This window comes from Lissotriton helveticus, chromosome 3_2 (assembly GCF_964261635.1).
Source record: "Lissotriton helveticus chromosome 3_2, aLisHel1.1, whole genome shotgun sequence".
NCBI lineage: Eukaryota > Metazoa > Chordata > Amphibia > Caudata > Salamandridae > Lissotriton > Lissotriton helveticus.
The window spans coordinates 28,148,602-28,174,063 of NC_136062.1; the positions used below are offsets into that span (position 1 = coordinate 28,148,602).

The window sequence follows — 25,462 nt, forward strand, 5'->3', positions numbered from 1 at the left end:
GATACTCTAATCCCAGTTTTCTCATCGTGTGAATACCTCTAGGTGCCAGACTGTATAAGGACTCTTTTTTTTTTTTTTTAGCAAGTCCCTCATAGGCCGATAGGTGACGACGTGCAGCTTAATAAGTGACACTGGGTCCACAATATAACCCACACATGGTATCAGTTTCTTTCTGATATCGGTCTGGAATGTTCGACGCAAACCCTGATGAATTATATTTTGCCAGTGTGCAGCTCTCAAATTGGAATCTTTTTCGTTATGGATTAAAAGAGTCAAGTCCAGCAAACTGGGAGGAGGGAGGGTTGGTGCAGAATCTGAGGTTAGATACAATTATTGTCTATCAGAAAGAGCATTACTGAACGTAACTAACTTGCTCTTCTGATGGACAAGTTCTTCGCCTTGTAAATAGATACCAAAGCAGTACCATCCCAGGTGATGGCTCTGGTGAATAGCACAGACCAAGAAATCCTTCAGGACTGAAACGGAAAAATACCCCTCCCGCTGGACCTGGCTATTTAGGCAGTAGTGCAACGTGAATGCGTGCACTGATGCCCACGTCGCAGCTTGAAAGATGTCCAAAATGGGCACTCCGTGTGCCAGTGCCGTGGCGGCAGCTTTGACTATGATGGAATGAGCCCACAGGGCATCCTGATACTCTTTCTTGGCCAATCCATAGCAGATATTTATGTAAAAGATATTCAATCTGGAGATGGTCAATTTCTGTGCTGCTCTTCCCCTCTGCGTCCCAAAAAATCACACAAAGAGCTAATCGTCTACGTAGTGATCCTGGATTCTGGATGCTTTCAATGTAGAAGCTCACAGCTCTCTTTTGGCTTTAGGTGATGAAGTCTCTCTTCCTCTTTGGATGGAGGGGGAGGAGTAAAGAACACCGGCAGGATGATAGGCTGGCCAAGGTGGAAAGGTGTTACCACTTTGGGGAGGAATGCTGCTTTGGTCCTTAGCACTAACTTGTCCAAGGAAAAGGAGGTACACGGTTGCTGGACAGAAAGTACTCACTCATTTAACAAGCAGTGATGATGGCAATGAGGAGCACATTTTTTTTCTTCTTTTTTTTTTTTAGCATGAGCAACCTTACAGGACACGTTGCATTGGCTTGAATGGGGTGCACTTTAAGTATGTGAGAAGGAGGTAGAGGTTCCACGGGGGCATCATAAAGGATTTTGGCAGGAACATATCGGTCAGCCTTTAAAAAAAAAACACATTACAACAGGTGATTTAAACAGAGATGGCTGATTAGCCAATCATAGAAAAAGCTAATAAGGTTGACAAGTAAACATTAATGGCGCTACAACAAGGCTTTGGTAGGCTCGAGACATGTAAAAAGAACAAGTTACTTATTTTCAGTAACACCGTTTCTGGTAGACTATCAAAATGCAAATTCCTCACCTAATGAATTTACCCAGGCACCGGAATGGATCCAGAAACTTTAATAGCAATTCCCCCACTTGTCAAAAGGTGGTGTCATGTGGCTCCACGTCGGGTCCGCTGGTGCCGGATGTGATGTCGGGCCCCGAAATAACCACCACCTCCATGCACGGACATCAGTTGATTTCTGATCTCTGTTTGCACTGTTGAAAGCAGAGCCATTGAAATCAGAAGCACAGTGTGCAGATGCTTCAGATTTCCGATTAGAAGAGTCCATTCCACAGAACAGGGAGGAAGATGGATCCGTGAGCAATCTGCAGCTAGACAGAGTCCCTTCCAAAAATGGTGGTACCGAAGCTAAGCAAACTTATTCTGAGAGAGACTTCTAGCTGCATATTCCTCACCTTATGAATAGATTCCTAAGCAGTATCCCCCAGGTGGTGGGTTTGTGGAATGGTCCAGACCAGGAAATCTCACAGGACAGATCGAGGAAACAACCCATCCCGCGGATCTTGCTGTCCAGGCAGTAATGCTTCATGAATGTGTGGAGAGATGCCCATGTCGCAGCCTGGCATATGTCCATGATTGGCACACCACGCACCAGAGAAGGGGAAGCAGCCTTCACTGTGATGGAATGAGCAGGCACTACTTCTCCGGGTTGCTTCTTCTCTAGCCCGTAGCAGATCTATATGCATAGGACAATGCATAGCAAGATGGTTCTCTTCTGCATTGCTCTTCCCTTTTTTGCTCCAGAGAAGCCAACAAAAAGATGCTCTTGCTGGTAATGTCTGGATATAAAACATTAGGAGCCCTGTTGGGGTCAACTTAGTGAAGCCGTTCATCCTCAGAGGGCTGAGGTGGTGCATAGGAAGCTGGCAAGGTGATACACTGCCCTATAAGGAAGGGAGTAACTACCTTCGGTAGGAAAGCTGTTTTTGTCTAAAGATTCAGGTTGCCCGGAAAGAACAAAAAGTATGGTTGTTGGAAACGTAAGATCTGGAGTGCACTCACTCACCTAGCAGATGTGATTGTGGTTAAAGCACACTGTTTTAGTGGTCCAAAGGCATAAAGGACAATTGTGAACAGGTTAGAATGGAGTGCACCTTAAATAAGTGAGGCACAAATTAAGGTCCCACTGAGGCATCACAAAAGGCGTTGGTGAGAACACGTGGTTCAGCTCACTCAAAAACTCATCACAACATATGACTTTAAAAGGGATGGGTGATCCGCTAATGGCAAGGCGGCGAAAAAGGGCCTTCAGATAACCTTTAACTGTGGCCACAGCAGGCGACAGAGAAAAACCTGAAGAATGCCTGACAAACTTGCTTGCAAAGTTTGAATATGATGGGGGAGGATGGGAGAGGAGAAACCAAGCAACACATGTCTCCCACTGCCCTTATTATACAAACTTGATAGAAAAGTGATATAAATCTCTTCATAAAGATCAAAGACCATCAACTCTTGCCATTCATTCTTGTGTAGGCTCAGATGGGGAACACGGCCCTGCTGCTATAACAGGCGGTACTGCTGAAAAGGCATCCATATTGGAGGACAGATGCTCAAGTTCCGAGTACCACACTTTACTTGCCCATTACGTAGCCACTAGAATGACTTGGGCCGAGTCTTTCCTGCTCTTTTTCAGAACTCCGGGCAGGAAAGGAATGGGCAGAAAGGCATACAGAAGTCCTGATCCCCAATGTGGATGGAAGGCATCTCCCAGGAAGGACTGCCTTGGGAACGCCCACACAAAAACAGACACTGCATTCTCTGTGGTGGCAAATAGAATGGGCAAGGGTTCTCCCCTTTCTGAAACACCATGTGCCAGAGTGTAAATGCAATTCATGCTTCACTAAACTCCAGTGGCAAAGTTTGTCTACCCTGGCATTTAAAGAGTCTGTCAGGTGTCGGGAGATCAGGGGGATAGCCCGAGTGTTCAGCGAGTTGCAGAGCCACAGGGCATCCTGGGACAGGACTCATGACCCTATTCCACCCCGTTTGTTGCAGTACCACATGGCGGTCGTATTGTCAATGAGAATCTGCACCCGTTCCCCGTAGGAGAGGAGGAACGCCTTCAGTGGCAAGAGAATTTCTAGAAACTCTAGCAAGTTGAGGTGGAGGCAAGTCTCCACTGGAGACCACAGTCCGCTGATCTCCACCTCTCCCAGATTACCTCCCCAACCCAGCAGCGATGCATCAGTCATGACCGTTCGCTCTGGGGAGGAAAGGGAGAGGGGTGTGCCACTGGTCCAACAGCAGTCAAGCAGCCACGACACAGATTCTGTGCAGTCTCCTTTGACACCTGGATGTACGCTGACAGGTTGTCTTGGTGCTGATTCCACTGAGACTACAGCTCTCACTGTGGAGTCCACATGTGCCACATGGTATGGTCCACAAGCAGGATGCAGGAGGCGAAGAATCCGGGAAGTCACAAAGCTATGGTCACTGCGACCCATGTCAAGGGCTGAAACATTGGGATCATAGCCCAAAAGTCCTGGATTCTTTAAGGGAGAGGGATAGCTCGAAAAAGTACTGCATCCAGGATGGTTCCATTGAAGAGGAGCCTCTTTGAAGGAGCCATGGCTGACTTCATCAGATTGATGGAGAAACCAAAAACTTTAAACAGGTTGCCTGTTGTCTGGAGGTGTTCTACCACTGTTTGAGGCAGACCGTTCTTCAGTAGCCAGAGTTCTTCAGAAAGAAGTTCAAACGGCAGAGCTCTAGAATGGGGAAAAAGCCTTCATTCTTTTTTAGGACCAGGAAATAATAGGAATAACATCCAGTTCCAAACTATGATGTAGGCACCCTCTCAACTCAACTAGGATTTGTAAAGCGCTGCTTATCACGCGTGAGGGTATGCAGGCATTGGGGTTTGCCTTTGCTGGGTGTAGTTAGTCAAACAGTCAGGTTTTCAGACCTTTACTTGAATTCCTGTAGGATGGGGGATGTTCGGAGGTGGAGGCTGTACCAGGCCTTGGCAGCCAGATAGGAGAAGGAGCAACTGCCAACCCTGCTTCGGTGGAAGCGAGGAGTGTGGGAGAGGGAGGCGGAGCGTAGTTGTTTGCGGGGTTGGTGGAAGTTCAGCTTGTGGTTGTTGTAGGTTGGTCCTTGATTATGCAGTGCACTGTAGGCCTGGGTTAGCAGTTTGAACTGGCACCTTTTGTGGACAGGGAGCCAATAAAGAGTTCTATGCTCTATTGCTCCCTTGACCTAAAGATTCCGATCTTCACGGAGTATGAACAAGTGATCCTCCAGGAGGTTCTGCGGTGTGGGTGGCATGTCTGGGGAGAAGACAGAAACGGTAGGGAGTAGCCATACTCTACAGTCTGGAACGGCAATTGGTCTGACATGATTCTCTGCCTTTGGGGGAGGTGAAAAGTGACCAGATCTCTTACCAGGTGATCATGTGTCACCAAGGAGAAATTAAAGCAGGTTTGCAGTTGCGGGGGGAAGAGGATTTCTATACGGGTAACGCCTTCCTGGGTGAGAAATGTGAGACTGGCTCCCCAGCCTCACCCCATAAGGGTTGGGAGGCCTTTTGTTGCCAAGGCCCATACTGTCGCTGCCTTTGCAGATATCCCCTCCCGCAGTCTCGAAAGGGGCATTGTTGGGGGATCTGCCAAGCTGGCTGAGCTAGGCCCAGAAAGCGAGCGATATCTTTGCTCTGCTTAAATTTCTCAAGGAGCAAATAAGTCTTTGCCTGAGAAGTTTCCAGCCAACAATTGGCATGTCCATTAAGGACTGCTGAACATCCGAAGAGAAGCCCATGGAAATATAGGTGTACTGCTTAAGCATCCAACTGGTGCCAACCGCCCTACCCAGACAGTTGTTTGTGTCCAGGCCAGAACAGATTTTAGATCTCGCAGCAACTTGGCCATCAATGGTCAGACGTTGCAGGGTATATCTGACATCTTTGGGGACAGCTAGCAATACATTTCACAACTCTGTTCCACAAAGTGTGCAAATACCGTCCCAGGAGGCATGAGTCAAGACTGGCACTGGAAAAAAAACATCTTGCAAAATGTTTCATCTAGCCGGATTCCCTGTTGGGATGGAGTCATGGGAAAAGAGTCGGGATTTTGGCAGCTGGATGATATACAACCAAGCTATCTGGAATTGATGCTGTATTAGGAGGTTGGGGTCCCTGGGAGAGGACCTGTGCCACCTTGCCACCTGTCTACTGACCAGTGGGCAAGATCCTGGTTTTGCTAGGTGCCCAGAAGGACCTCCTTAAAAGGAAGCAGAGGTTCATGAGTGGCAGCTGCCGGGTTAAGAACCTCTGTCAACACATTTGTCTTTACCTCTTGCATCAGTAGGTTGTGTGAAGTCATCCCTCCTGATGATTTGCATAGAAGGCCGACTCTTCAGTGGCGATAGGGTTAGGCGAATTTAAATTGTTATCAGGGGAGGTGTCCAATCCACTGGCATCTTGTGGGTCCTCAAAAAAGTTTTCCTCTTCATAAAATGTATCCACTTCAACATCCGGACCTGCTGAAACGAATCAGAAAAATTTAAATAACGAGTGGGAGTTTGCTGAGGGGGAAGTGGGGAGCCCCAGGGGCGAAAGGGGTGTGTCAAGCTTTTAAAACAAATACAACTTTTGGAACACGGTCCGTTGTAGGAGACGTCAGTATGGAGGCTCTAGTCTTTGGCATCATTCTCTGCACAGGCCACCGTGACCTCGATCACTTTCACAACTTCTTCCGGAGTTAGATGATGGTGAACTTGGTGCGGCGGTCTCGAATGGCCTCACGGTTCACCGTAGCACAACTTGAGCATGACTTTTGTGTATGGTGCCAAGGCACCACAGGCAGAGTGTCGGTCACCGACCTCTGTCACTGACAATCTTGACACTGTTTAAACCCTGTAGTTTTGAGACCCATATCTCCACACGGCAAAAAATGTCCATGAGAAACCTAACTTTCCAGAGGGAAAACTCTGTCACAACAGCACTAATAGCTTCAGGCATGCGTCGGAATGGGCGGAAAGAAGGGAATGGATTTCAATGCAGGGAGGTGGGGGTCTTATAATTGCCCCATAGTAAGTTATTTTTTCCTACTCCTGCTTCATCCATCCCTTTGCCCACTGCTTGACCTGCCAAACTAAACAAAAGAGAACCAGCCTTGGGGAGGTCAGGTTTAGAAGAGGGCACACCAACACAAAAGGAGGAGAGAGAAGGTAAGTGCTTGCTCTAGGAGCACGTGCAGGAGCTAAGCCCTGAAAATGTTGGCATGTAAGCCATATAACAAAGATATTGTTAGAATATGATAAAGTGTCTTCAAAATACAGAAGTGTTTCACCATAGTATATCAAATGATATATCCCCATTGAGAATTATTTATTAAATGTGAGAGTGCTTAAACATGAACTGAGAAATATTGCTGCCCTGACCCTGACGACATGCTATTAGTGAACTAAAAGGCAAGTCAACTGTCATGAGTACCCTTTATGTGGCCTAAAATCTTATTAAAGCTGGAGCAACATTATATATTATTAAATCAACCACAAGACAGGTTATTGCATAGCGCACACCCTGCATTCACGTATTTGAAGTGCTCTCCTATTTGGTAATGAACAAAAAATAGACACTGTATCAAAGTATTTGCCTAATATCACACAATTTGGTCAAGCAAGGAAGCTGGGATTGAGCCCAGATTTTCCAGTTTTACGCTGTGCAAAGCAGCCACTAGATGGTTATCCCTTTCAGACATCAAAATGCTTTGACTTTAAGTCCTGGAGAAGGAGATTAGAGCATGGATGACAGGCAGAATCCACATTGTATTTTTGGCTGTTTACATACATAGAGCAAACATTGTTTAACGACAGAAGAGCGCTTCATAACATACAGAAACCCTCCTACACATTTTTCTTTTTTCTGGCACAAGGACATTAGAATAGATTGACAGGATGTTGAGGATGGGTTTCAAACCTGGTTCTCAGTGTTACACAGGCAGCAGCTGTAGCCACTAAGCACATCACCTCCTATTAAAGCTTGGCTAGTTTTGGGCTTGAGGCTATAAGAGAATTTCGAGCTGGAGTCCGGCATCTGCGCCCTATTCCAAGGCTTCTAAGATATCCGTCCATTCGTCATCCTGTTATGTGATATCCAACCTTTCCTGCCATCTGGCACGTAGCGTCTGTGCCAAGGGGGTCAAGAAGCGGTGCGATGACAGTACCCCATAGAGGCCGGACATTACACCTTTGTACATCCCCCAGGTTAGGAGGAATGACAGCACTGGTGATGGGGACAAGTTCCACGGGGGGCCCCAAGCACTAAAGTTGGTATTTAACAACACATTCCTGTCAGCGTGTGGAACAGAATCAGAAACATGTTGTGGTAATGGAAGTGTCCCATCTGAATCCAACTGAGGGTGATGTTGAGAAGGACACAACTTCATCAGAAGTTGCAGTGGATTCACTACTGAGTCCCATAGAACTATTGGTTCTTCCTCCGGCATCAGTGCTAGCATCAGTGCAGGGGCGATGAGTGTGGGTCTCCATGCATTGTGAGGAGTCGATTGGCATCGGGCCCAGGGTCGGGACAGGGTAAGGAGGCACAGTCCGCGCCGGGGATGGAGATTAGACTAGAAGCCTCCTTCGATCTGTGGTACTCCGAAGGCGCACCAGAAGGGAGGTAGCGTACACCAAGAATGCACACCGTGGCTTCTTTGAAATCCTGGATCTTCTTTGATGGCGCCAATGGTCCTGGAAATTCGGGCACCATGAGGAACAGCTATGGAACAGGGTCAATATTGGGGGGCCGAGACTGTGTAGTATCCTGGCATTATCCCAACTTTTCCTGATGAGTGGCAAGAAGAAGGGGAGTTTAATTTTAACTTGGTTTCTTTTTGGACTTGAATTTACCTGAAGATTTCCTACCCCTCTCAGAACTGGCCTCGGGAGCAACAAGTCTGCATCCTCAACTGTGCCTTATATTATCTTCTACAATGCTCCTGGTGGTAGAGTTTGGCCTTGCAGTCCCTTATGCCTTCAGATTAATTAAATATCAAGGGTCGCACGATTTCAAATCATGCAAGGACCTCAGACCCCAGCGACAGACCCTGTGGGGGATCTGTCACCTACTGTTTACACCAGAGGTCTTTAAACTTTTTTGCATTGCCTGAAAGCAAAGGGGGTGGTGGGGTACAAAGAACTAAAGCCTCATGATTAGAAAGATGTATTCTTTTTTTTTTTTTTTTTTTTTAAGTTTTATTTTGCAGTATACCAGTTGAAAATAGAAAAGGGGTGGGAAACAGCAAGAGGGGAATCAGAAAGGGAAAAAAAAAAGACAGGCGACATACCGCCACAAAACCCCACACAGGGGGCGCAAAACATAGGTAGGGGCTCATCCACAGAAGAAGGGCGATAGTGCTCCATAGTCCACAGGCAGTCGACAATAGTTCGACAGGCAACGGGGGAACTTCCACCCACTGCAGATTCTAGTCCAGAACAGGCACCTTTAGTTCGAAAGAACCGCCCAAACTCCGCTCATAGCCCAGTAGCCCTCCCTAGGCATAGCTAGTCGCAACGAGAGAGAGAAAAGGAAGAAGAACACAAGACAATTACCCCCAACTATCCCCCACCCTCGTCCCTCCCCAACACCACCCTCCCCCCAGTGGCGGCGACCAGCAAGCACACAAAGCAGTACAGACAGTCTCGAGATCAAATTTGGAAGAGATGGAGAGATCGCAGCGTTGAGGGGCATACAGCCGAAGGTAAACTTCGGGACAGAAACCTCACAAGCGAACCCCAATTGTACATAAAGTTCTTAAAATTCCCCAGGAAGATGTCAGAGAGGCGTTCCATGCTCAACAGACGCCACAGTCGGGCATGCCACAAGGAAATAGCCGGGGTAGATGGGGACTTCCATGCTGCCGCTAGAGTCATCTTGGCCGCACCCAAACACAACCACATAACACGCTTATCCGCCCTAGTCTGGTGTTCAAGCAGCGAGTCCCTAAGCCCTAATAGTACAAAGGCCATGGAGTTCGGAATCGGGTAACCCAAAATGGCCTTTATGTGAGATAGAATCTCAGCCCAGAACGGCTTGATGGTGGGGCAGTCCCACCATATATGAGTAAAGTCTCCCAACATCCCACAGCCCCGCCAACACCTGTCAGAAGTAGCTGGAAATATGCGGTGTAATTTGGAGGGATATAGGTACCAATCAAAGATGAGTTTCATATGCGCCTCTCTGAGGTCAGTAGAGTGATTGTGCGCAGTCACATCTCTCCACAAGGCCTGCCATTCGGTAGCAGAAATATCCCTCCCCAGTGTGGATTCCCAATGGTCCTGGTATCGCGGTCGCGGTGAAACGGCAGAGTCTAATAACAGTTTGTACAGGAAAGAGATCGTACCCCTCATGGTAGAAGTGTGAAGAAGGAAGGATTCAAATTTCGACAAGGGTCTGGTAGCCGCGTCCACCACGGTAGGCGACGTCGCCCAATGCAGGAGCTGGAGATGTCTAAAGCGTTCCGTTGGGAGGACACCATAGTCCCTCATACAGTTGTGGAAAGTGAGGGGTTCGACGCCATGGAACAAGTGGGTGAGGGCCCTACAGCCACCCTCCCTCCAAGCGTCAAAGGGACCTTCCGTCAGGGCCGGGAGAAAGGCCGGGTTGAAGTGAATCGGGGTGAATGGGGACGGGAATGTGGTCCAACGGTCATCACCGCTTACCGTGTCCCATACCTTCAGCACCGTGCTCGTGGGGGTGCTAACGTAAGCATTCTTGGGACGATCCGCCTTAGGCTTCCAGGCCAGATCCCAGATGGAGCGGCCCGCAATGCTCCGATCCATGTGGAGCCAGTGCTTTTCCGACTTCTGTTGGGACCACTCCACAATGACCCTCAGTTGGGCGGCTTTGTAGTACAAATGCATGTCCGGAAAGCCAACCCCCCCCTCCAAGCGTGGGCGCCGCAGAACTGAAAATGGAAGCCGTGCCCGGCCACCCTGCCAGACATATCTCAGCATCACGGTCTTCAATCGGCGGAAGTAGTCTAGCCCTATCGGAATAGGCAAAGCCTGAAATAAATACAGCAGTTTGGGAAGGAGCACCATTTTAAGGGCGTGTATCCTGCCCAACCACGAGATGAATTTAGGCTTCCATCGTTCCAGCTCAATTTGAACGGAAGATAACATCGGAGGGAAGTTAGCGTGGAACAGGGCGTTCACGGTGGAAGTCAACCGCACGCCCAGGTAGAGCAAGGACTCCGACGCCCAAGCGAGCGGGGTGAGCAGCCTGGTCAGTTGCACCTCCCCCGCCGAGAGGGTCAGGTTTAGTACGTAGGATTTATCGAAATTAACCTTGAAACCCGCCACCTCCTCGTAGGCAGAGAGTACCGAGTGGACATGCGGTAGCGACGTCGCCGGCTCCCTGATAGACAACAGGACATCGTCCGCAAAGAGCGAGATTTTGTGCTGCTCGCCTGTAAAGGGAAGCCCTAAAATCCTCTCATTGTCTCGCACCGCCAACGCCAATGGCTCAATACTAAGAGCAAAGAGAAGGGGTGAGAGGGGACATCCCTGGCGCGTCCCTCGGGATTGACGAAAGCTCGTGGATCTATGGCCGTTGACCAACACTCGAGATGTAGGGCCACTGTAGTTAGCCTCGATCATCCTCACGAAAGAAGGCGAGAAACCGAAGGCTACTAGTGTCTGGTGTAAAAAACCCCAGTCGACGCGGTCGAAAGCCTTCTCAGCGTCGAGCCCAACTAGTACCGCGGGTATGCGAAATCGCTCCGCCTTTTCTATGAGGTGTATGACGCGGCGCAGGTTATCATGGGTCTGTCTGCCTTTGATAAACCCCGATTGATCAGGATGGATCAGGGCAGGCATCAGGTCCTGCAGTCTACCCGCCAGAATAGAGGAATACAATTTGGCGTCCAGGTTGAGAAGTGCGATCGGGCGGTAGGACGTACAAAGGGTAGGATCCTTCCCCGGCTTGGGAATAATACTGATCAGTGCCATAGAGTCCGTGGTTCTGCCATCAATCGCCATTGCGTTGAAGAGGGAGACTAAGTAGTCGCATACTTCAGAAGCAAACGTTTTGTAGAAGAGGGCCGTGTAGCCGTCACGCCCGGGGGCCTTGTGCAGCTTCAGGCCTTTAACGGCATCCAAGACCTCCTCCCGGGTGATGGGGGAGGATAGTGATTCGTTCCATTCCTTAGAGACTTTTGGGAGAGACAGGCCCTCCAGGAATTTGGATTGTGCGCCGGGATCAAGGGCGTCGCTCGAGTAGAGTGCTGCATAAAAGCGCCCGAATATGGTCGCCTTGTCCGCATCTCTATGCTGAACAGAGCCCGCCTGATCGCGAATTCCCCCAATATAATCCTTCTCGCGTTTGTCCCGGAGTTGCCGGGCAAGATGGCGCCCGATCTTGTTGCCCTGGGAATAGGAGGTACGCCTAAGTCGCAGAAGAGTAAATTCCGCCCTGTTATTATAATGGGCCTTCAGTTTCCCTCGCACCGCCGTTAGGGGGCGTAGGGTCACCCTGGAGGGGTTCGCCTTGTGGGCCTGTTCCAAGGCAGCCAGTTCCACTTCCAAAGCCTCCCTCTCCTCGCGCCTTAGCTTATTCAGGTTCGCGTTGAGGGCGAGGCATGTGCCCCGTAGAGAGGCTTTGCACGCGTCCCACGTGGTATACACCGACGTGTCCGTGGGCGGGTTGAGGAGGAAAAAATCACCAATCGCCTTGCGTAGGGCCTTACACGATTCCTCATCTCGCACCAGAGCTGCCGGGAAATACCACTTGCGCCAGCCATCCCCCCCGGTGGCCCAGTGCAGTCCCACAACCACAAGGCTATGATCCGATAATGAGAGCGGAAAAATACTAGCTAACTGTACGTCCCCCCGCAGGGCCTGACTAATCAAGATATAATCAATGCGGGAGTACGATTGATGTACGTTGGAAAAAAAGGTGTAATCCCTGGCCTGCGTGTGGAGGAAGCGCCAACTGTCAAACAGCCCCATGTCCCCTAACTGCCGTTTAGTTCCGTCTGAGAAAACGCCAGTGTCTGCCCTGCGGCCCCCAGAGCTATCCAGACCCCTGTCCCATATCATATTGAAGTCGCCTAGTAAGAGTAAGTGACCCTCCACAAAGTCCCCCATCTTGTCCAGCAGATCCTGCAAAAAGCCATTCTGTCCTGCATTAGGGGCATACAATACAGCAAAAGTACATAGGCGACCACGCAACAGTCCCTTCACCAGTAGCCAACGGCCTTCCCTATCCACCCTCACACCCATGGGTTGAAAATGCAGGGAAGCTCGGAAGAGTAGGGCCACCCCTCTATGCTTCGTGGCCGCAGAGGCCCTGTAGATAAGGGGGAACTGCCTATGACGAAGCCTCAATTCATCCTTCCTAGCCAGGTGGGTCTCCTGGAGGGCCACCACATCCAAATGGTGATCTATGATGTACTTCCATAGTTTCTGCCGCTTCTGCGGGGAGTTAAGGCCCTTAACATTCCAAGTTCCTATGCTGACAGGCATAAGAGGCAACACAGATTCCACGCCATGCTCACAGCCAGACTGCCCCGGTGCCCGCACCGGTCCCGCACATGCACCACGAACCAAACCCAGGCAAAAGAAACAGACACAGGGACTCTGGGAAAGGATCCCAGCCACCACCACCCCAGGAGGCCCACCCGATCACTCCGCAAGTCCCGCACAATATCCATGTTCCTAAGGCACGTAGGGGTCAAAGAAGGCATAACTCGAAACAATATACAAAATATAGAAGACAATGTCAATAAAGGCCCTCTCAACACACACTCAACACACAATGCCGCCGCCACCCCCGGAACTCCCATCCCCCACCCAAATCGCTCTGTCATGACATCTAGAGTCAGAGCGCCAACCAACCCACCCGCCACCCCCCCCAAGAACAAAGAATAACAAAGTGTAATTCAAGGCACTGAACCTGAACCCCGCAGTCTTCAGTTCCAGCAGGTCACAGTTCAAAAGTCCCCCACTGGACTGGGGTCGGGGCAGGGGTGTCCACCTGGGGACCCCCAGGGCCACAGTTCGGGGTGTCTTCTCCAAAAGTACCTTTGTACCCCGAGGACCTCAGGCCAAGAGCCCCTCCGACGCCACTCCATAAGTTCGGGGTCACGCTGCTCCAGAGCTCGCCTGGGAATCCGTCATGGTGGCGGAGGCCACCGAAGCCATGCGGCCCCTCTCTCCTGCACACTAGTCGCCGAGTCCGGCCGCCGCCGCTCCGGGGACGGGCCCACCCTGTGCCATGAGGAAGAGCGACGCCGCCTCCGGAATGAAGAGCCACGCGCCTCCTGTGATGGTTCCGTTGCCTCAATACCCAGAAGATCCATCGCTTCCCGTAGGGAATTGATCTGTCGCAGCCGGTTCTCCCATCGAAAGATGATCCGAAAGGGATGGCCCCAGGAGTAGGATATCCCGCGCCCCCGGAGAAAGGCGGTCACAGGCCGGAAGTCCCTTCGTTTCTGCAAGGTCGTTGCCGCCAGGTCCTGGTAAAGCTGGGGGTGATGGCCCCTGAATTGCAGTGAGGCAGTGGTTCTCGCTTTCCTCAAGATCCTTTCCTTCATCTGAAAGTCATTCACGCAAACGAGGATATCTGGAGGCGGCCCCCCGCCCCTCCTGGGCAGCCCCACTCTATGCACTCTATCCATCTGGATGTCACGCACCTCTTCATCTTCCAAGATCTGGAGAAACAAGGCCAGGACGTATCCACGCAGGTCCCCCGCCTCCCCGTCCCAGGGCACTGCTTTAATACGAATGTTATTTCTTCTGGAGCGGTTCTCCAAATCCTCTGCGTGGGTTTGCAAATCCAGATTTTGCTCCGTAAGGCGTATGATGTCCTGTTGGAGATGGTGCACATCAGTCGCCATGCTAAGGTCATGGTCCTCCAGTGTCGCTACCCTTTCGCCAATCCCATCTACGTCCCTCCGTACCTCCCGGAGGTCCGAGACCAACTGTGTACGGAGTTCGGAAATGTCGTCCTTGATAGTCGCGAAGAGCTCCTTCATGAAGGCTTTAGTTGCTGGCGCCTCATCATCCGATTGTCTGGAGGAGCCGCTGGTTCCCGGCGACGCCGGTTGCTGCGATGATTTGGGGATTACGTCCTTCCCCGCCTTCCCCCCTCTGCGTTGCGAGTTGGACATGGCTGTGAGTCGCGTCCACGCACTTCCACTCAGGCTCTGGATAGCCGCCGCTGGGAGGCGAGACTCGGGTCGATGACCCACCGTATCAGGACGGCCCGTTGACGGCGCTATTCGCTCTCTCCAGAGGTCATGCAGGGATACTCCGTTGATAGTGCGGTCTCTCCCCCACCAGGCCACCACTACTCATCGATGCTCCTAGCGTGCAAGGGTCTTTCCAGCCCCCGGGGCAGAAAGCGGGCGAGAAGGCTCACACCCCAAAGCTGGCGACCAGACACGGGGCCCGTGGGATCCCAGTACAGCACGTGTCCCCGCCAACGGTCAAGACCCGGGAGAAGCCGGTCCAGTCCGCCACCGTCAGAGCCCCTCCAAAGTGGTGCCAAGCGCCCAGCCGCTAGAGGGACCCACCACCCAGATGGGCGGCAGCCCTGGTGCTCCGCTTTCCAAGATCAGTGCCAGCAAGTTGCAAGTCCACCGCTCCTCCCTGGTGCCAATGCACAGCTGTAGGGCGCAGCCACGCCGGCGGAGCCTCCTTTGGAAAAGTACACCACAAGCACAATGTCAGGCCACTCCACAGTGTCCACCAGCAGAGCCAATTGTCCCCGATGGTATCCAAAGTCCCGCCACTACCGCGAGCCGGCCGCCAGAGTGGTACGACCCTCCTTGCGTTATGCAGGCGTGGGCAAGACCACGCGTCGGCTCTCCAGGCACTGTCACCCTCCAGGTCCGAGTCCGGAAGGCCCCGGCGTGGCGCGTGGTCCTGGGCAGATATTTGGCCCCGCTACCTCGCAGCCCTTCCTTTCCTCCCCCGTCGGTAGATACACCAGTCTGCTGCCCTCCGAGAAGGGGGATCTACCTGCTCTTCCCCCGCCGGGCCCGTGCTGCAGCGCCCAGGTCTGCTCCGTGGTCTAGGGGCCGCCTCCCGACTTGGTGTCCGGCTCTTCTGGCAGCCCCTGGCGGCGTCCAGCCACCAGCGCGGCCCGCCGAGCTCCCCTCTCAGCGCCGGTCAGCAAGCGCTCCTCCGCCGGTGAGTGCAGTTCCTTGCCTCACCCGCTCAGCGCGATACAGCCAGCGCCGGTGCTGTGCCAGAGCTTGGGTCCGCTCCGCCTCCTCCGGCCTCCAAGTCACGCGAGGCCGCCGCCTCACAGGCCGCAGCTCGGCTCCCCACAAACGGCTCCTGCCGGCCACTCTCCGCCGAGGCGACGACACCGGGGCACACCGCTAGTATTCGGCAGCCTCCGCCGATCGAGCAGCACAGGCAAGACGCCTTGGGACCCCGCAGTAAGTCGCTATGCAGGATCGGCGTCGGAGAGGCTCGAGAAAGCGTCCTACTCCGACGCCATCTTGGCCACGCCTCCAAGATGTATTCTTTTAAGGGGTAACGTAAGGGTGTTATCAGCTAAATTCCAAAGTAATTGAGACACTAGGTACAGTCAGATTACGTATTGCTAAAATATATTTTTTTAAGCACTTTTTTAATCACAAACATTACTTCAGGAAGTAGCCTTACAGCTCGAGCTGCAGACTTTGGAACTGGAAAACCATGCTCGAAATTATACTAAATTTCAGTAATTTAATTTAATTTAATTGTGGGTTTATATAGCGCTAGAATCAACTCCCGGAGGAGTATCTCCGCGCTTCGACCGCTGGGGAACCCGTCCTGGCTCACCCTGAGAGATGGTCCCTAATGGGTATCTCTAAGGTGCGACCAAGCATCCCCGGCGGTCTGGGGGGCCGTTGTGAAGATGAGGCAAGCTAATGCCCAGAGTTGCCGAGTGTGGTCCCTGACTGGAGTAGGCACCGAGGCGAGAATTATCGAGCCCGCTGACCCTGGTCCACGACCCTGCCGCGTCGGGAATCGAACCCTGGTCCCGGGCCGTCCTCTGCTTACGGGTCTGCCGCCTCTAACCAGTGAGCCACACCACTCCATTAGGCATTGCGCGTGTGCTTTACCGGTCTGGTCTGTGCGGTACATATTTTCTGAATTTTTAAGCAGATTGCTACTTGCGTTGTGTGCCCCACTTGGTACATGTCTGGGAGGTTTCCATTACTACACATTATTTATACATAGAAGCGTGAGCCGCTATGGCCTTTGCTGCACCTCTTCCTTGTGCGAGGGAAGCCTGATCTGCTGCTGGCAATCCAGTAATATATCCATTTGAGGAAGGATGCGCTGCTGATGGCCGTGTTATAAATGTTCTGTGTTTACCAAAAAGGCTTGAACTACTGGTGAACTGTACTGCTGCTCAAAGGACCTCTTTTCAGTGAGGCTTGCACTGCTGGGGACTGTGTACCTCTCAGAGTGAAGCTTCTGCTACGGCCCAACTGTGACCAGCGCTTAATTAGTAAAAATAAGTGCTCGGGCCCAGAGTTTTTGATCAGAAGCCATTGACTGGTGCTACTGAATGTGCCGAATATCAAGGCTTTGTAATCTTTTTTCATGTCTCTTTAATCTCCCACTGGACACTCCCTGCCTCTTGATTCTCACTCTGGCAGTTGCCTGCCTTCTTCCTTTGTCGTGTTTTATCTGTCTTTTTCTTCCTCCTTCTTTCCCTCGTGTGTGTTTTTCATTTTCTTGCTAATGAGGAAAAAGAATTTCCGGTCCCCAAAAACTGAATGCCAGTAGACCCCACCTGCAACCACCAGCTCCAATTAAGCACAACTGGGCCTGTTCTTTGTATGTATTTGTACGAAGAAAGGGATGTGAGAAGTTTGCAACACCTTTGCTAAACATGGCCTCTGTGTAAGGAACGAGAGCAACACGGCAGAGTGTGCTGTACCTCTTCTGTAAATGAGGAAATCTTGCTTGCTGTTGCATATGCTCTCCTGTACCAATTATATGTTTAAGGAGCAGTAACTCTGCTCTCTCTCCCCCCCCCCTTCTAGTACCTGCTCAGTGTGTAAACAAGGCGAGTACTGCTGCTCTACTATGGTGCAAACTGTTTATATCAGTGTTTCCCAAGTTGTGGGTCACCAGTCGAATTCTGGTGGATCGCGAAAGAGCAATACATAAAGATGTCCTTGCATTTTGCATTTATCCTGCCACATTTGCTGTGCTTCGAAGACAGAGGTCAAATATCCGGTTATGTCTTCTGTCAAACTGCTGCTTCTTTTAACATCGGGGTTGGTGTTTACTTTTGTTCCTCTGACTGAAAAGGGAGAGGAGTTTTTAAAGTGAACTCTGGGACAATCTTGATGGGGCACATGGAGTGAGAGAGGAAATACTTGTAAATAACCTCTACACATTTCAGAAAATATCAGGCATTAGGAAAGCAAAAATCATGTACTTTTTTGTAATTCTCAAGTGTGATGAAAACAAAGACTTTAATAGGATTAAAACAAATCAAACACTTTCACTTGATGAGCAAGTAATAAATATTCACCGGAAACAGATTTCCACACATTATCATTTTTGTTACATATAGTTTTATCAGTAAACTGTATGACTGTGCAAAACTAAGTGCCTATTTCTATGTAACATGTGCTGTCTGTAAATGACAGTGTGCTACCGCACAATGCTTTAGGAATATATTGGTAACATTGTGCTTTAAAATGCACCACCAGCTACACACTGACATGTCCTCCCCAGCTTTGGTGCACGCAAATGACAACACCACACAAGGAGCTCTGTAACACACATCTTTATTCTTCGGCATGCAACCGTTAACTGAACACACCACGTCATAAACTTTGACCACACCCAGATACCTCTCAACTGATTACGTAACTTTGTAAGGAGTCCGGCAAGGACCACAAGGGTCCTACTGTACACTACACAACACATAGTACACCCGTTCCTACTCTCCTACTATATATATGTGCTACACTTTGTGTGAAGCTAGGATTGTTCACAATTCCTAGGACTTCAGTGATGTAACATTGATGCCTCTCCCCCTAATCAGAAAAATGTTCCAGCACCACTGGTGCAAAGAGGCAGAACTATGTGCCCAAGTCCGGTTTTAAAACACACCCTTGCAAGTATTCCCAAACAAGAATCTTGAGTGAATCTTCTAGTATTTTTGCTGATGCTATTTACTTACCAAAGCCATTTCAACCGAGAATGTGCTCACTATACGCAATCGTAAACAATCCCCCCACTAGTGTATGATTTCAGACATAAACTGAGAAATAACGATGAGGCCTGATGGCCAGAGCAGCACAGTTTGTATCTGGGGAACCATGTTTGAGTCATAGCATTGGCTCTAGGAAAATCACTTCACCTCTTGTGCTTAAAATAAAATGAGTCGGACCTTCTGGTGCTCATGTAAAGCAATCCAGTGGAGTCTAAAATGCACCACTGGGCCTTGTTTTATCACAAAAAATGGATAGGAGGACTATGCTGGAATTGACAGGATTATGAAAGTAAACCTAAGGAGTGGGCCATAATGTAGCGGTCTTTAAAACTCTCTTGAGCCACATCCGCCTTTTCTCCAAAAGATCTGAAGCCATCAAAAGGCATGACCATGAGGGATGACTGTACATCCCCACAAAACCTGTGGCACAGAACAATGCATGACACCATATAACACTAGAGTCCATGGCGGCCAACATACTGTTGTGTCAAGGCCAATCGTAACGGCAAGTTTGGCAAATTTGTTGGAAAGGACAGCAAAGTCTCGCTAGCCTTGTCCCAGAGGGCATGAGTGTATCTGAAAAGGAGGCAGACAGTGTTCCAGTACCTATGGGCCAAACTGGCAGCAGAAAGCACTCTTTTCCAAAAGCGGCAATACACTTCAACTCTTTTATTGGCAGAGCAGAAGAAAACATTTTGTTGTCCTTACTCAGATACTCGGACCACTAAGCTATCAGGAATTTGATTTATAGTTAAAAAAAACAGGTCTCCAAGGGCTGGCATATGCCGCTTAACTATGGTGAGACTAATTGGGTGAACTGGACACTGCTTTTTCAAGGCTGCAAGATCTCCATCAATAGGTTTCAGGAGAAGTGTGTTCGCCACAAGCATTTTGTAGTTCCAGGTACATGCCATCATCAGTATAATGAGGGAGGAAGCAAGATGTATGCCTCCACATTGTCATCAATATCCTCATCATCATCTTGGGGAACATTTTGGAGCCCTCAAATTACATCTGAATCCAAGCCTAACGAACAAGTTACTTGCCTTCGGTAACACCTTATCTAGTAGAGACTATAGCTAGCCGCGGATTCCTTACCTTTGAATTTAAAAGGCATCAGACTGGATACGGAAGATTATTCAAGCAGTACCCCTGTGTACTGGTAGGTGGCGTCGATCTGTTTTGTGTCCATCAGTGGTGCCAGAGTGACATTGCGGTACCTATATAGGCGCACCAACGTCGGTTACTATTTCACAACTTTCCAAACCAGAAGCGCTGAGCCATGAAGTGCACTGACACGATTGTGTCCAAATTAGGGCCCTGAAAGGTATCAGCATGGACACTAGAAATGTGTCCACAGAGCAGGGAGGATGGGTGGGTCAGTGAGGAATTTGCTGCAAGATATAGTCTCTACCAGATCGGTCGCTACCGGAGGTAAGTAACTTGTTCATCTGATAGAGACTTCTAGCCACAGATCCCTTACCTTTAAATAGATACCCATGCAATACCCTCACTGGAGGAGGGTTTGTAACAAATTTAAACTAGGAAGTCCTTCAAGACTGAACGGGCAAAGTACCAATCCTTGCGGAACTGACTGCCCAAGCAATAATGTTTAGTAAACAGTGCAGGGATGCCCACGTTGCTGCCCGACATATATCCAGGTCCAGAACTCCACACGCTAACGCACTGGTCGCATCTATAGCTCTGGTGGAATGAGCGTGTAAGGGTTCAGAAGGCTGCTTTTTGCTAAAGCGTAGAAAATCTTGATACAGATTACGACCCATCGAGAGATGATGCGCTCCTGCACCGCCTGACCTTTCTTTGCGCCAACATACCCCATGATGAGATGGTCGTCTACCCGGAACTCTTGTGTGCGGTCAAGATAGAACAATGCTCTTTTTGGGTCAAGACAGTGCTCCTCTTCTTTATAATTATGTGGAAGAGCATAGAAGTTGGACAGGGTGACCGATTGCCCCACATGAAATGATGTGACCACTTTTGGCAAGAAAGAGGCCCTAGTGCAAAACACCAGTTTGTCAGGGTAAATGAGAAAAAGGGAGGCTTGGATGACAAAGCCTGCAGCAAGCTCACACTCTGGGCAGTTGTAATTGCCAGGGGGAAGGCTGTTTTAACCGTAAGCAGCTGGAGGGGACAACTGTGAAGAGGCTCAAAAGAACCACACATCAAGATCAAATTATGGTCCAGCTGATGCATAATAAAAGGAGAAGGGGGAAACATATGTGCAAGGCCCTTCAAAAATCTATTTAATAGGGGACTTAAAGAAAGAGGGCAGGTCAGGTAGCCTCAAGAAGGAGTAGAAAGATAAACGTTTAGAATGCCCAAAGTAGAGCCCTGCTGGACAAGGGTAAGAATCAAGCAAAATATTAGAAAGGGAAGCTGAAAGTGGATCAATGGACTTTTCTGTACAATATGATATCGCTTCCAACGGCAGGCGTATATCGTCTTGGTGGAGGGACACCTGGGTGCCAGAATAACATTGCAGACTTCGGGAGGAAGATCGTAAGCTATCAATTGCCACGGCTCATTCTCCATGCAAGAAGGCGGAGATTTGGCAGGTTCGGGTAGCGGACCCTCCAACTGCTGCTGCGACAGAAGATCCTCCCGTAGGGGCAGCCTGATTGGAGGAACAATGGCCATGCTCAGTAGCTTGCGATACCTGACTCTCCGTGCCCAGTCCAGAGCCACAAGGATAACTTGGGCCCAGTCGTTTCTGACCTTCTTGAAAACTCTGGGCAGGAGTAGTATGGATAGAAAGTCATAGGAGCCCAAGCTCCACTCAAGACAAAAAGTGTCTCCAAGCGAGTACCGTCTTGAAAACTCACACCCGCAAAACTGCCAAAATAGCGCGTTCTCAACAGAGGCGAATAGATCTAACCAAGGCTTTCCCCACTACTGAAAGAGACCTCATGCCACTTCCAGTTGGAGACGCTATCTGTGATCTGAGAGGCATCGAAAGCTGAGCTTGTCCACCCTGGGGTGCAGGGAACCTGATAGGTGTTGAACCACCAGGGATATGCCTTGCTGTTCCAGTCATTTCCAGGGACGTAGGGTCTCTTGACAAAGGTTCCAGAACCCCACCCGGCCCTGTTAGTTGCAGTACCAGATGGCGGTGGCGTTGCCCGTTAACACTTGTACCAGTCTTCCCTTGATGGAGTGTAGAAAGGGTTTCAATGCCAATGGGATCATTCAGAGCTCCAACAGGTTGATGTGCAGCCCAGATTCAGCCTGGGACCAGAGGCTACTGATCACCACTTCTCCCAGATGGCTGCCCCATCCCAGGAGTGACACGTCTGTCACTACTATGCAATCTGGTTGGGGAAAGGAGAGGGGTCTGCCTCTGAGCCAATCGCGGTCCATTAGCCACCATTATAAATTCTTCACAGACAGGCCCCTTCGAAATCTGGACCACGTCAGAAAGATTACACTAATGCTTCGCTCACTGGAACTTCAGGTCTCACTGCAGAATCTGGCATGTGTAACCAGCATGATTCAGAAGGCTTTGAGGTCCAGCAGCCTCAGAGTCAGTCTTAGCGAAATCCTGGATAGAGGCTCAAACATCAGAATCTTAACCTGAATATCCTGGACTTGTTGCTCAGGAAGATAAGCCCGAAACTGCACTGTGTCCAGAACAGCTCTGATGAAAGGGAGTGTCTGTGAGCTAGTCAGGTGTGACTTCGGCACGTTGATAGTGAACCCCAGCGAATGCATGAGGTCCGCCATAGCCTGGAGGTGGGAAGACAACAGTCTGGGGTGAGCCCGCCTTCAATAGCCAGTCGTCGAGATAGAAGAAGATTAACACCCCTGATCTCCACATATGAGCAGCAACCACCGCCATCGCTTTTGTGAACACCCGTGGGGCGCTGGTAAGGCCAAAAGGGAGCATAGTGAACTGAAAGTGTTTGTGGCCTATCCTGAACCACTGAGAACACCAGTGGGCAGGCAGGATGGGGATATGGAAATAAGCGTCCTGCCAGTTCAACTCTACCATCAAGTTTTCTGGATCCAGGACAGAAAAGACCTGATCTAGAGTGAGAATCTTGAATTTCTCCTTTTTGAGGAAGAGGTTGAGAACTCGGAGGTCTAGGATACGACAAAAGCCCTGTTCTTTTTTGGGGACCAGAAGTAGCTGGAATAACAACCATGGCCTACTTCCAACCCCAGAACTCTCTCCATGACTTCTTTGGCCAAGAGAGCCATGACTTCCTCGCAGAGCAAGTACAAATGATCATCCCTCAGCCAGTTGGTAGATGGAGGTGTGGAAAGAGGTGTTGTCTCGAAGGGGAGGGAGTAGCCCCTTCTGAAGATCTGCAAACCCCACCTGATGTTAGGGGCTGCCACCAACTGGATGCCCATGATCTAAAAGGGCAGGATTAGGAAGGATTGGATGCTGCAGCTTCCAAGGGGATGGTGGTTGGACCAGACCGCTGGCTACCTGACCCACAAGGCTGGTAGGAACCGCACCATCCTACACACAGAGGCTGGGAAACTTGCCCAGCTTGGATAGGGTTGGTAGGGATGAAAGCCACGTCCGTAGCCACAAAAGGCAAACTGGGGACGATGTGGGGCAGCCGAGAGGCCCAAGGACTTGCCCGTAGCCCGCCAGTCCTTAAAGCGCTCCAGCGCAGAGTCTGCCTTGTCTCAGAAGAGAGGAGTACCATCGAAGGGCATGTCCATAAGGGTAGCTTGGACAGACCCCAAGAAGCCAGTCATTCTCAGCCAGGCATGGCGCTTCAAGGCCACAGTCGAGGAAACCACTTTGCCCAGTGAGTCAATCATGTCCAGACCACATTGGATCATTAACTTTGCTGCGTCTCTCAAGTCAATAACTGTTAGGGAGAGGATGGCCTGTGCCTCCTTCGGGACCTGCAACACCACTTGCACAACCATATCCCACAGCATCTGGGAATAGCGGCCCAATAGGCATGCAGTGTTCACGGATCATAATGCCAGGCTGGCGGAAGAAAACATTTTCTTCCCCAGGAGTCCAGCATCTTGCATTCCATGTCCTGGTGTGGGGTGGGGAACGCGCCCTGGGACCAAGCTCTCCGAGGTATGGTGTTGGGTGAGGAAGGTTGAGTCCTCAGGAGCAGGGTGGTAGCAATGGGCAATTGTCTTATTTCCAGGAGACCCATGCTGGGCTTGACAAAGGCTCCCAAAAGGACGTTGGTGAGGGCCTAATTGAATGTGAGTAGGGGTTCCGAGGAGGAAACTACTAGTTGCAGCACCTCAGTCAAGAGATTAGTCTTAACTGCCGCCGAGGGAGGCTGAAGGTGAAGGACCTCAGACGCTCTCTGCACCACCATCCATACCATAAGAAGCTCTGTCCTATATAGCCACAGTAGGTGGAGAAAGCATGCCACAATCTGGAGAGGAAGCCAGTCCACTGGCATGAACTATTTACTCACACCCACAACAGGGGTCGCTGGGCAAGTTTCCCAGCCATATGAGTCGATTTGGGGCTCATATGGCTGGTATTGTAAAGGGCACAGTGACCCCCTCCTACTCCTCCACAAGGCAGAGTACGTAGAACTAGGGCTTAGGATTCAATATGGGGCCTAAATGTCCTGCTGGCTTCTGCCAGATTCAGAGAGGATAATGGGGCTGGTGACGGGATTGTTGGCATTGAGGCTGGCCTTGGGACTGGATCCACAGGGGCTCACTGGAGCCGCTGGCATGGAACCAGATGCGAGCCCCCTCCCCTGGTCAACACCCCCTCCACCCCAAAACTCTGCAGCGCCCGTAGGGTTCTTGATAAAGGTTGGACCACCCAAATATGAACTCTTAAGTTAGGCGGGGTGTTCTGGCTCCCGGATATTTTCTGAGAGGCACGGAGTAAACCCAGGCACAGGCTTCAAAGAACCAGGCCTCGTATACCGATGCTCCTTCGTCGCATCAGATGACGAACACGGAAAAGTCTAAGTGTGCTTCAATGACTTTTTCTTGTGCCTCTTACTTGATGTCCCAACTATCTCAAATGCGACGAAGAAGACTTCAGACTCCGTGAACAATCCCAGTACCTGCCTCTAGACTGGGACTTCAACTCCGTGAATGATCCCGGAACCTTCCTCTAGACCAGGACCTTGATTTCTGCAAAATCGGGGGCTTGCCCGCTGGCAGCTACAGGGATCGCTCCCTCAAAACCTTTGGCACCACGACCTGGCAATCGGAGCACAACTTGGTGTTGTGGTCGCACTCCTGTCACCTCCGACAGACAAGGTGCAGAATCGTCACAGAGATTGACCAGTGACTGGCTCCGCAGATGGCATCCTTGACACATAAGGAGGTAACCTAAAAAAACTAAATCGACAAAAAGTTGCAAAATTCCTGTAAAAAAAGACAGGGGTAGCTCTTCTCCAGATCATGGAACAAAAAGAACTGGCGTTGGTGCGCCGGGTCACTCTGGCACAGAAGACACAGACGATGGATACGGTGCCGATCGACCCACCTACCGGCGCGCAGGAGTACTGCTCGAAAAATCTTACAGATCCAGTATAATGCCTGAAAAATTCAAAGGTAAGGAATCTTTGGCTAGAAGTCTATCAAATAGAGGCTTCAGAAGTACTGGCATCAAAAAAGAAGCTGGAACTCATCAATGTAGGAGGATCAGTTGAGCTCCATGGGGATCAAAGGTACTCCAAAAGGGAGATGACCGTGCCTTAAAAAATCTGTATCATGGCCTCTTTGAAGGCCTCTATCTACTTTGAGGTCAACAACAATCTAGGAAACTCAGGACGCACACAGACCAGCCTTTGGATAGGCTTGAAGGTGGACGAGACCTGCAGAGTTGAATCCTTTGAGTGACAACTGTGTTGCTTTTCTCCAGTGTGGGTGTAGTGAGAGGGGGAGGAGTCCTGCTTAACT

At 50.3% G+C, this 25,462-nt stretch overlaps 1 protein-coding gene across 1 annotated transcript in view; it reads right to left on the reverse strand.

Annotated features, from left to right (window-relative positions):
- The window catches only part of LOC144826435 (transient receptor potential cation channel subfamily M member 7-like), a 2,236,140-nt gene that overhangs the window by 1,776,604 nt on the left and 434,074 nt on the right, over nucleotides 1–25,462 (reverse strand). The window lies entirely within an intron of this gene.